This window comes from Jaculus jaculus, chromosome 19 (assembly GCF_020740685.1).
Source record: "Jaculus jaculus isolate mJacJac1 chromosome 19, mJacJac1.mat.Y.cur, whole genome shotgun sequence".
NCBI classification, from domain to species: Eukaryota; Metazoa; Chordata; class Mammalia; order Rodentia; family Dipodidae; genus Jaculus; species Jaculus jaculus.
In genome coordinates this window covers 40,386,366-40,397,880 of record NC_059120.1, presented here as the reverse complement: position 1 = coordinate 40,397,880, position 11,515 = coordinate 40,386,366, and the positions used below count along the sequence as shown (strand labels likewise).

The following is an 11,515-nucleotide window of genomic DNA, read 5'->3' as shown; positions in this document are numbered from 1 at the left end:
CATACAAACTTTAGGAACTTGCCAGGTGTGGTGGCACATGCCTTTAATCCCAGCACTTGGGAGGCAGTGGTAGGATTGCTGTGAGTTCAAGGCCACCCTGAGAGTCAGCCTAAGTTAGAGCGAGACCTTACCTTGAAAAACAAACAAACAACAAAACAAAAAAAAAAAAAAACTTTAGGAACTATTAATCCCAATCAATCCAGAAGTGACAATTGCTCATTGTACTTCCTGTCCCATACTTTTCCCTGCTTCACATAATCCTTACCCACTTACCTATAGTTGGTATAAATTCCATGTAAATACTTTGTTATAAAAATCCTCTCACTGGGTGTGATGGTGCATGCCTTTAGTCCCAACAGGTGGCCAAGAAAGGATCGCCAGGAGTTTAAGGCCTGCACAGTGAATTCTAGGTCAGCTTCAGCTACAGCATGACCCTACCCCTTCCCTCCGAAACAAAACCTCAGCTTTGGGTCCCATGGCCATTTTCAGCTACTCCCAAGTCCTGTGGACATAGTCGGGAATTTCCTGCAGAACCCAGTTCCTTTATTTGCCTGGGCCAGCATTTGGAATAGCTCAATACATTTGTTGTAGAGGCTGCTGTCTGACAGAAGTTTAGGTTTACACTGTCACAAGGCCTGGGGCTGCAGCTTAATGACAGCAGGCTAGCATGGATAAGGTTCTAGGTTCAGACCCCAGCATCCCCCATCCCCCCCAAAGAAAACTACTGTGGGACTGGAGAGACGGCTCATGGTTAAGGCATTTGCTATGAAGCCTAAGGACACAGGTTCAATTCCCCAGAACCCATGTAAGCCACATGCCCATGGTAGCACATGCATCTGGAGTTCGTTTGTAGTTGCTGGAGTCCCTGGCATGCCCATTCTTTCTCTCCTACCTTCTTTTTCTCTATCATAAATAATTTTATTTTTTGAGGTAGGGTCTCACTCTAGCCTAGGCTGACCTGGAATTCACTATGTAGTCTCAGGGTGCCCTTGAACTCACAGTGATCTTCCTACCTTTGCCACCTGAGTGCTGGGATTAAAGGCGTGTGCCACCATGCCCAGACTAATGAAATTATTAAAAAAAAAAAAAACTATTGCAGATACAAAAGATTTAGTTGTAAAATCTTCATGCTTTCTTTGGAGTAGCCTGTTTGGTGCACTGAAGAAAACACACAGACCAAAGTAGTATGGTATGGAGGCTTGATTCAGGTGTCCCCCATAAACTTAGGTGTTCCGAATGCTAGGTTCCCCGCTGATGGAGATTTGGGAATTAACTCCTCCTGGAGGCGGTGTGTTGTTGGGGGCTCATGGGTATTGTGTTGTAGCCAGCTTCTCCTTGCCAGTGTGACACAGTCTCCTGTTGCTATGGTCCACCTTATGTTGGCCAGGTGGTGATGTCCACCCTCTGCTCATGCCATCGTTTCCCCCTGCCATCATGGAGCTTCCCCTCAAGTCTATAAGCCAAAATAAACCTCTTTTTTTTTTTTTTTTTCCACAGACTGCTCTTGGTTGGGTGATTTCTGCCAGCAATGTGAACCTGACTGCAACATTTGGTCAGAGTTGCTTCCTTCAGGATTGAGATAAAACAACATTTAACTCCAAATGATTGGTTAATTTTAAGCTACTTTTTTGGGACAAGAGCAAGAAACTGGCTTGAATGGGATGTTGGGTTGTTATCACTCCTTTTTCTCATGGTCAGGCAAGGTTAGTTTGACCCTGTGGAGATTGCCTATGAGTGAGTCCATGTTGGTTTGTAGATTGGTCTTTTGCAACCTGGTTTAATAACTGAGTCCAAAACAGCCTCTTGTCATTTTTAAAATTTTTTTATTATTTTATTATTAAGAATATATTTGGGGGCTAGAGAGATGGCTTAGTGGTTAAGTGCTTGCCTGTGAAGCCTAAGGACCCCGGTTCGAGGCTCGGTTCCCCAGGTCCCACGTTAGCCAGATGCACAAGGGGGTGCACGCGTCTGGAGTTCATTTGCAGTGGCTGGAGGCCCTGGTGCATACATTCTCTCCCTCTCCTCTCCCTCTCCCTCCCTCTCTGTCTGTCTCTGTCCGTGCCTCCTTCTATCTCTCTCTGCCTCTTTCTCTCTCTTTGCCTCTTTCTCTCTCTGCCTCTTTCTCTGTCTGACTCTATCAAATAAAGAAAGAAAGAAAGAATATATTTTGTATGGATTTGTCATGTGTTGGTACCATCTTTTATCTGCTCCCTACTCTCTTGTCATTTTTATGTTTTATTTTATTTTAAAATTTTTATTTATTTATTTGAGAGCAACAGACAGAGAGAAATAAGCAGAGAGAGAGAATGGGTGTGCCAGGGCCTCCAGCTATTGCAAACAAACTCCAGACATGTGTGCCCCCTTGTGCATCTGGCTAACATGGGTCCTGGGGAATTGAGCCTCAAACCAGGGTCCTTAGGCTTCACAGGCAAGCACTTAACTACTAGGCCATCTATCTCTCCAGCCCTTATTTTATTTTTATTTATTTATTTATTTGACATAGAGAGAGAGAGATTGGGCACACCAGGGCTTCCAGCCAGTGTAAACGAACTCCAGACACATGTTCCCCCTTGTGCATCTGGCTAATGTGGGTCCTGGGTAATAGAACCTGGGTCCTTTGGCTTTGCAGGAAAACGCCTTAACCGCTAAGCCATCCCTTCAGCCCCTCTCGTCATTTTTATTTAACAAAGTGCTTTACTCTTTCAACCCCTGTTTCTCAAAAGAGAATCTCCTGGGGTACAGACAGGAGAGTGTGGTGGCACAGGAGTGCCATACAAGCTCAAGGCCAGCCTGGGTTACATGTTGAGACCCTGACTCAGAAAACAAATGAGTGACCCTGAGACTACCTAGTCAATTCCAGGTCAGCCTGGGCTAGAGTGAGATCCTGCCTCAAAAAAAAAAGGGGCGGGGGGGCTGGACAGATGGCTCAGCAGTTAAGGCACTTGCCTGTGAAGCCTAAGAACACATGTTTGAATCTCCAGGTCCCACATAGCCAGACACATACTGACACAAGTATGTAATGTCACACATGCACAGAGGGTGCACATGCATCTGGAGTTCGTTCACAGTGGCCAAAAGGCCCTGGCACACCTATTTTCTCTCTCTCTCTCTCTCTCTCTCTCTCTCTCTCTCTCTCCTTCCCTCCCTCCCTCTTTTGCTCTGTCTCTCTCTCTCTCAAAAATAAAATAATAGGAGCCAGATGCAGTGGTGCACACCTTTAATCCCAGCACTTGGGAGGCAGAGGTAGAAGGATCACCTCAAGGTCAAAGTCACCCTGAGATTACATAGTGAATTCCAGGTCAGCTTAGGCTAGAGTGAAATAGTACCTCAAAAAACAATAAATAAATAAAATAATTTTTAAAATGAAAAAGAGCTGGAGAGATGGCTCAGGATAAGGCACTTGCTGCAAAGCCTAAGGACCAGGTTTGATTCCCCAGTACCCATGTAAGCCAGATGCACTAAGTGGCACATGTATCTGGAGTTCATTTGCTGTAGCTGGGGGCCCTGGTGTGCCCATTTTCTCTCTCTCTCTCTCTCTCTCTCTCTCTCTCTCTCTCTCTCTCTCTCTCTTTCTCATGAATAAATATTAAAAAAAATAAAACAAATGAAAAATAAAGAGATAAATGAATGAATGGAAGATGAATGGCTGATAGATGATAGGCAACAGATAGACGATAGATTGATTGATAGATAGATAAATGATAGATGAAAAGAACAAATGAACAAACCTACAGATTCCCAGGCCTCTCCCTTAGTGATTCAGTAGGTCAGATAGGACTCTAAATAAGTGCCTGAGTGATTCTTAACACTGAAGATTGAGCAAGATTAGGAAACCTTGCTAGACTCCATATGGCTCCGCCCTCTCCCTGGCAGTGAATTATCAAACCTAACCAATACCAAGGCACAACAAAAATAAAGGCCTTAATTAACCTCAACATAGATTTCCTAAGGATCTAAGGTAACCAAAGGAGTTTATTAAGAATGACACAAGATTACATTTGTGCCCCACACTTGGGGTATTTGCAATTTAATTGGTCATACAAATATTTACATGATTCTAGAAACAACATGAAGGCTGCTAAGGCAGAAGGATCTTGAGTACAAGGCCAGCTTGGGCTACATGGTGATTACTTGCCTTCTGTAAAAACCATGTACTGGGTGTCATGACAGGCACCTGTACTCCCAGCACTTAGGAGGATCACTTCAAGTTTGAGTCCTGCCTAGTCTACTTAGCGATAGCCTGCCTTAAACCAAAAAGAGAGAGAGGAAAGAAAGAAAGAAAGAAAGAAAGAAAGAAAGAAAGAAAGAAAGAAAGAAAGAAAGAAAGAAAGAAAGAAAGAGAAAGGGAAGGAAGGAAGAAGTAAAGGAACAGAGAAAGAAAGGAGAGAGAGAGAAAGAAAGAAAAAAACAGCCACCCTGAGACTCCATAGTGAATTCCAGGTCAGCCTGGGCTACAGTGAGACCCTACCTTGAAAAACCAAAAAAAAAAAAAAAAAAGAAAGAAAGAAAGAAAAACACAAAGAAGAAAGCCATATGGTTAGTGTGGTGGTTTGATTCAGGTGTCCCCCATAAATTTAGGTGTTCTGAATGCTAGGTGCCCAACTGATAGAAATTTGGGAATTAACACCTCCTGAAGGCAGTGTATCGTTGGGGGCGGATTTATGGGTATGATAGCCAGTTTCCTCTTGCCAGCGTTTGGCACACTTTCCTGTTGCTGTTGTCCACTTGATGATGGCCAGGGGGTGATGTCCACCCTCTGTCCATGCCATCATTTTCCCCTGCCATCGTGGAGCTTCCGTTCAAGCCCATAAACCAGAATAACCCTTTTCCCCCACAAGCTGCTCTTGGTCAGGCGATTTCTTCCAGCCATATGAACCTGAGCAGTTAGTGAAGGTGGCCTTGGCCATAGCATAGTAAGTACACAGAGAGAAGCTCCTCGGGGCAGGAAAAGTTACCTGGTGGAGGAGTGAAATCTGCCTGTCTCTAAAACGGGCATGGTGGTGGTACATGCCTTTCATCCCAGCACTGGGGAGGCTGAAGTAGAAGAATCACTGTGAGTTTGAGGCCACTCTGAGACTACATAGTGAATTCCAGGTCAGCCTGAGCTGCAGTGAAACTACCTCAAAAAAAATCTAAAGCAGTTGTCTGGGTGGGCTGCGGTCTTCCTCTAGGCTGCTTTAGGACTAGTTAGCCTTGACCCAAGGATGAGGTCTGAGACAGACGCAGGAACGTCCCCAGGAGCTGAGTCCTGCTTGAAGAACTTTGGCAGACACCCATGTGTCATTTTCTTTAGTGGGGAGATGTTTATTTTTTTAATTAGTATAGAGTTCCAGCTGGGACTGTGTTTTGTCATGCCCATTGCACTTTCTCCTACCAAATCTTGAAGCTGATGAATGAAATGAAAACGAGGGGCAGAAGCCGGGCGTGGTGGCGGACACCTTTAATCAGTACTCAGGAGGCAGAGGCAGGAGGATTGCAAAGAGTTGAGGCCACCCTGAGACTACATAGTGAATTCCAGGTCAGCCTGGACTAGAGTGAGACCCTACCTCAAAAAAAAAAAAAAAAAAAAAATGAGGGCCTGGAAAGATGGCTTAGCAGTTAAGGCATTTGCCTTCAAGCCTAAGAACCCAGGTTCAACTCCCCAGTACCCATGTAAGCCAGGTGCACGTAGCGGCACATGCATCAGATGTTTATTTGCATTGGCTAGAGGCCCTGGCACACCCATTTTCTCCACCACCCCTCCTTCCCTCGCTCAAATAAATAAATAAAATGAGGCTTTGAGAAGAATCCAGTAAATCGGTAAATCCAGTAAATGTGAAATCAGCTTTTGTCCTTTCCTCCAGCAACAGTGTGTGCGGTGAGCCTGGAGGGAGGCTGTCCACACCAGTGACCCTGAGAAGGTCCTGGGATGTGTGCCAGCAAGAAGACCCTTCTCCTGGAGAGCCACTTACTTCATCTGACAAGAATCCTACCCCAGACTGTGGGTGCAGCTCCATGGTCAAGAATACTCTTACCCTGGGCTGGAGAGATGGCTTAGCGGTTAAGCGCTTGCCTGTGAAGCCTAAGGACCCCGGTTCGAGGCTCGGTTCCCCAGGTCCCACGTTAGCCAGATGCACAAGGGGGCGCACGCGTCTGGAGTTCGTTTGCAGAGGCTGGAAGCCCTGGCGCGCCCATTCTCTCTCTCTCCCTCTGTCTTTCTCTCTGTGTCTGTCACTCTTAAATAAATAAAAATTAAAAATAATAATAATAATAATAATAAATTTAAATAAAAAAGAATACTCTTACCCTAACGTGTGAGGCTCTGTGTTCAGTCCCAGCACTTGGAAATAAAGAATCCTGCTGACTCAGTGTGGCATTGAATATGCCACTCAGGCCTCCCTTCTGGAAGGATGTATTTCTCTAGCTGTTGGGAATCTTGGCTCTCAGCTATTGCCCCTCATAGAAGCTGCATTTACTAGAGAGGGGGGAAAGACTTGACCAAGGGCTACTTTTATGCATACCTTTTACTAATGATTGATTGACATGAAGTGTATGTACATCTCCTACGTTTGTGTACCCTGGGCTGGCCTCAAAGCAGCAATCTTCCTGTGCCAGCCTTCTGAGTGCAGGGGTCAGAGCCACACCCAGATAAAGTTTATGTTCCCCACGTCCCACTCCAAAGCACTAACCCAGCTTCAAAACCAGATGCAGACTGGAGATGTAGGGCAGAGGTAGCCTAGCGTGCATGGAGCCCTGGGCTTGATCCTCAGCGCTGCATTGAAAAGCAAGCAAAAAGTGCATGAGGCGGCTGGAGATGGCTTAGCAGTTAAGACACTCGCCTGCAAAGCCTAAAGCCATGTTCAATTCCTCAGTACCCATGTAGGCCAGATGCACAAGGTGGCACATGTGCCTGGTGTTCATTTGCAATGGCTAGAGGCCCTGGCATGACCATTCTCTCTCTCAAATATATATATGTATGTATGTATGTATGTATGTATGTATGTATATTTGCTTTTGTTTTTCGAGGTAGGGTTTCACTCTATCCCAGGCTGACTTGGAATTCACTATGTAGTCTCAGGCTGGCCTTGAAGTCACAGCAATCCTCCTACCTCTGCCTCCCCTGTGCTGGGATTAAAGGCATGTGCCACCATACCCAGCTATAATATTTTTAAAGTGCATGAGGGTTGGCTGCAGCCTTTTTGATACGCTCTGTTGCAGCTCAGCTTCTCCCTCTGCCCTCTCGTCCCATTTCCTCTTCTGCTCCCTAGCTGTGGATCCCAGGGAAGCCTTTGGCCCACTGACCTTAACCCAAGTCTACTTTGTTCCTTTTGGTCATAATAAAGTCCTGGAAGGAAGGGAGGATACATTCTCTTGAGTATATGGTGTGAAGTTCTTGGTCAAATATTTTACATGTGTTAATTCTTTTAATCTACATAGCTACTGAAATAGATCATCCCTACCCGACAGGTAAGGTAACTAATGCCTGCTGAGAAACATTAAGTTGCCCACAGGCCCTACAAGGGGAGCAGGGCAGGGACACAAAGTCACTGTTGCCAAGTCAAGTGGGGGGGGGGGTGTGAATTTGCTCTTGGTTGAAAACTACTATTAACCATTGCTTGATTTTTAAATTGTTATTTCCGTAAGTATGAACCCCCAGTTAGGTTTCTTCAGAGCCCTTCAGCCAGAAGCAGGACACCCCAGAGATTGGGTCTTAGTTCTGAGAAAGGCAAGGATAATTTGCCCACAGGCATGCCTAAGTAACCTTGGAGGCAACTGTCGGAGAATGCAAGGGAGGCCCAGAAACCCTCACTTGTAGCTCCCCCATATTAAAGATAAGCATGATCCCTAGGAAGGCCAAGTTTACAAGTCACGTTCATGGCACAGCCCTGTGTCCCCCATCTTCCCCCAGCCAACTGCTCTCCTGGGCTGACCAGAGGCTCCCAGCCCCGCCTGGCTGCTCCCTCTCCTCTGTCCCCTCTCCTGCTTCTCCACCACGTCTGGCTTTGATCTGCTTCACCTGAACGGCCCCATATTCGAGGCCCTACCTCTGCCTAGGCCTCGGGCGCCCTGCCACCCTTGTGACCACAAAAATCCTGCCCCTTGTTTCTGAACAGGTTTGGCGGGCGGGTCAGGGCGTGAGCGGGGCTAGGCCTCTGAGAGGCGGGGAGGCCTTTGCAGGGCAGGCTTGCCCCTCCTGCGGGGCCACCGAGGCTGGGGGCAGCCACCCTCCCCGCTCAGCGTGACTTGCCACACCTGCCTGGGGAGGACAGACGCCTCCTGGCCGCGCTTCCTCTCCACCTGAAGCCAAACCCACAGCTCTCTCGGGAGCAACCTCGGGCATTCTCCAAAACTTCCCACCTCCCATCACCACGGGTGCGCCCTCCCACTCCCCTCTCTCCCCACCCAATCACAGCCTTCCAGGACCCATTTGTGCCTCCGAGCCCGTGGTGTCCTCAGGAAGCCCTTGACCCAGAGGGATTTGGGGTGGCGGGATGGTCTGGGGGGATGGCAAGGCGCACACAGGCCCCTTCTTATCCCTAGCATGTTTTCCCTCTTCTCAGGCCTGGTGAGTCAGCAGCGCGGGGCGCACACAAGGCTCCCATTCACGGCTCATTTCCTTCTGCTCTACCTCAGATCTTGGCATCTCTCACTCCCTCATTCTCTATGTGGGCCTTATTCTCACCATGGGAAAACTCCGCTCCCTGCCCCGGGCCTCCTCCCTTTCCCCCAGCACCCCCACACACCCACATTCTTCACTCTTGCCTCCTGGTAGTCGGTAATTCCAGCTGGCAATAGACATATAAGACATATAGCAAAACAGAGATGCTACATTAGGAAATCCTCCTTTGTAAATCCAGTAGCACTCAGGAGGCGGACACAGGAAGCTGTTCGGGTCAAGGCCAGCCTGAGCTACATGGCAAAGTCTTGTCTTTTTAAAAAAAGTGGCCGGGCGTGGTGGCGCACACCTTTAATCCCAGCACTCAGGAGGCAGAGGTAGGAGGATTACCGTGAGTTCGAGACCACCCTGAGACTACATAGTGAATTCCAGGTCAGCCTGGACTGAAGTGAGACCCTACCTCGAAAAGCCAAAAAAAAAAAAAAAAAGTAAACCTAACAAACAAAAACCATGTATTGGTCTGGCTTAGCGGTTAAGGCACTTGCCTGCAAAGCCTAAGGACCCAGGTTCAACTCTTCAGAACCCACTTAAACCAGAAGCCCAAGATGGCACATGTGTCTGGAGTTTGTTTGCAATGTCTTGAGGCCCTGATGCGCCCATTCTCTCTCATTCTCCCCTCTCCCCCTTCCTCTGTCCCTGTCAAAAAAAAAATCAATTAATTGAAAAAAAAAAAAAACAACCAGGTATTGTTGCTGCCGGCTCTGGTGCATCCCTGAGCTTGGTGAAGGACACATCCCACTGTGTCTGCCCCTCGGTTATCGCACGGACGGTCATTAGTGCTGAATGTCAAGCATCACGCTAACGGCCGCAATAGCTTGTAGGCATAGTGGGGGGTCTACACGTCTGCAGCAAGAGGATGCAAAGGAATTTGATCAAGAAAGAGTCGAGAAGAGCAAGAACTTGGGCTTTCCCTGCGGAACCCTGGCGAGCGAAAACGTCTGCGACCTCACGACTAAGGACGGCATGCGCCCCTCCTCCTGGGGTTTCGTCCCTGGGCGCCGCAGGGGAAAGGGCGGCTGGCTGGCGTTCGGACGCCGCGCCCGGGTGCCAGCGCCAGGCGGGCTCCTCCCGATCGCCATCCCCGCCCTTTTCCTCCCACGCTGAGTCGCCCGCGCCCCCTGGTGGCGCAGACGCAGCAACCCTCCCGGGACCCAGGTCCGGCCGCGCCCAGCCTCGGGCCGTGCGGCGTCTGCCCAGGAGGGGGCGCTGCGGAGCCGCCAGCCGGGGTCCCCGCACAGCGGTGCCCAGGTCATGGCAGGAGGGCCACAACGTTAAAAAAAAGGGGAGAATAACAGCACACATAAGGCCTCAAACTTGTCCCTGGCGGAATCTCGGGAGGCAGAGGTAGAAGGATCGCTGTGAGTTCGAGGCCAGCCTGAAACTACATAGTGAATTAATTCCAAGTCAACCTGGGCTAGAGCGAGATCCTACCTGGGGGGGAGGGGGGACAGTTGTCCCTGGCCTAAGTAAGCTCTCAACAACAGCCACAAAGGTGACCGATGCAGTAGATGCTGGGCAACTGCTAAAGCGGGATCCAGGTGGCATCAACACGCACGTCTTTATTCATTCACGATGCTGTCTTGTGCTCGCTTCCGCAGCTCACACACTAAAATTGGAAGGATACAGAGAAGATTAGCATGGCCCGGGTGCAAAGATGTCACACAAATTCATGAAGTGCTCCATATTTTTGAGATGATGACTATATTTTCTGTTATGATGTCAGAGGCTAACTATGAAATTTTATTTATTTATTTACTTACTTATTTGGCCATATGTAAGCATTAGCTGCCATGATAAAGTCATTAATAAAAAGAATGGAGGGCTGGAGAGATGGCTTAGGGAGGAGGATTTCCTAATATAGCATCTCTATTTTGTTATATGTCTTATATGTCTTAAGGACCCCGATTCGAGGCTTGATTCCCCAGGACCCACGTTAGCCAAGATGCACAAGGGGCGCACACATCAGGAGTTCGTTTGCAGCGGCTGGAAGCCCTGGCGCGCCCATTCTCTCTCTGTCTCTCTCTCTGTGTCTGCCTCTTTCTTTCTCTGTCTGTTGCTTTCAAATAAATAAACAAACAAAAATATTTTTAAAAAGAATGGAAAATAAAAAAATGCCTTGCTCATTTTATACTGTAGATGCTGCAAAATACAAAACCCTTAATAAAGCAAGGTTTTTCTTGTTTGTTTTGCTTTGCTTTTTGTTGAAACTGGATTTCATTCTGTAAGCCCAGGCTAATCTTGAACTCATAGCAATGCTCCTGTAACACTCTCAAATGCTGGGATTACAGGCATGTGTCACCAAGCCTGGCTTTTGTGTGTGTGTGTGTGTGTTGGTTGCTGTTGCTGTTGTTATTTTAAAATATTTTTTTCATTTATTTGCAAGCAGAGGGAGACAGAGAGAAAGAATGGGGGCACACAAGGGCCCCAGCCTCTGCAAATGAACTCCAGATGTATGTGCCACTTTGTGCATCTGTCTTTACGTGGGTAGTGGCAAATCAGACCCAGGTCATTAGGCTTTACAGACAAGCATCTTAACTGCTGACCATCTCTCCAAGACCCTGTTGTTTGTTTTGAGGTATGGTCTCACTCTAGCCCTGACTGACACGGAGCTCACTGTGTAGCCCAGGCTGGTCTCAAATGTTGATTCTCAGTCCTTGGTCTCCCAAATGCTGGAATTCAAGGTGTGACTCACCACAACAGACTGTTGTTGTTTCGAAGTAGGGTTTCACTCTAACCCAGGCTGACCTGGAATTTACTCTGTAGTCTTAGGGTGGCCTCAAACTCACTGTGATCCTCCTGCCTCTGCCTGGCAGAGACTGTTTTTTGAGCAAAACTCACTGTGTAGCCCAAGCTGGGGTG

The 11,515-nt window shown here is 47.8% G+C and overlaps 1 non-coding gene across 1 annotated transcript; it reads left to right on the top strand.

The window, feature by feature from the left end:
* The first annotated feature begins 10,238 nt into the window (after window positions 1–10,238).
* Window positions 10,239–10,345, top strand: LOC123456104. The gene has a single exon (XR_006634325.1). It is a non-coding gene; the product is annotated as a U6 spliceosomal RNA (small nuclear RNA).
* Window positions 10,346–11,515: the final 1,170 nt, after the last annotated feature.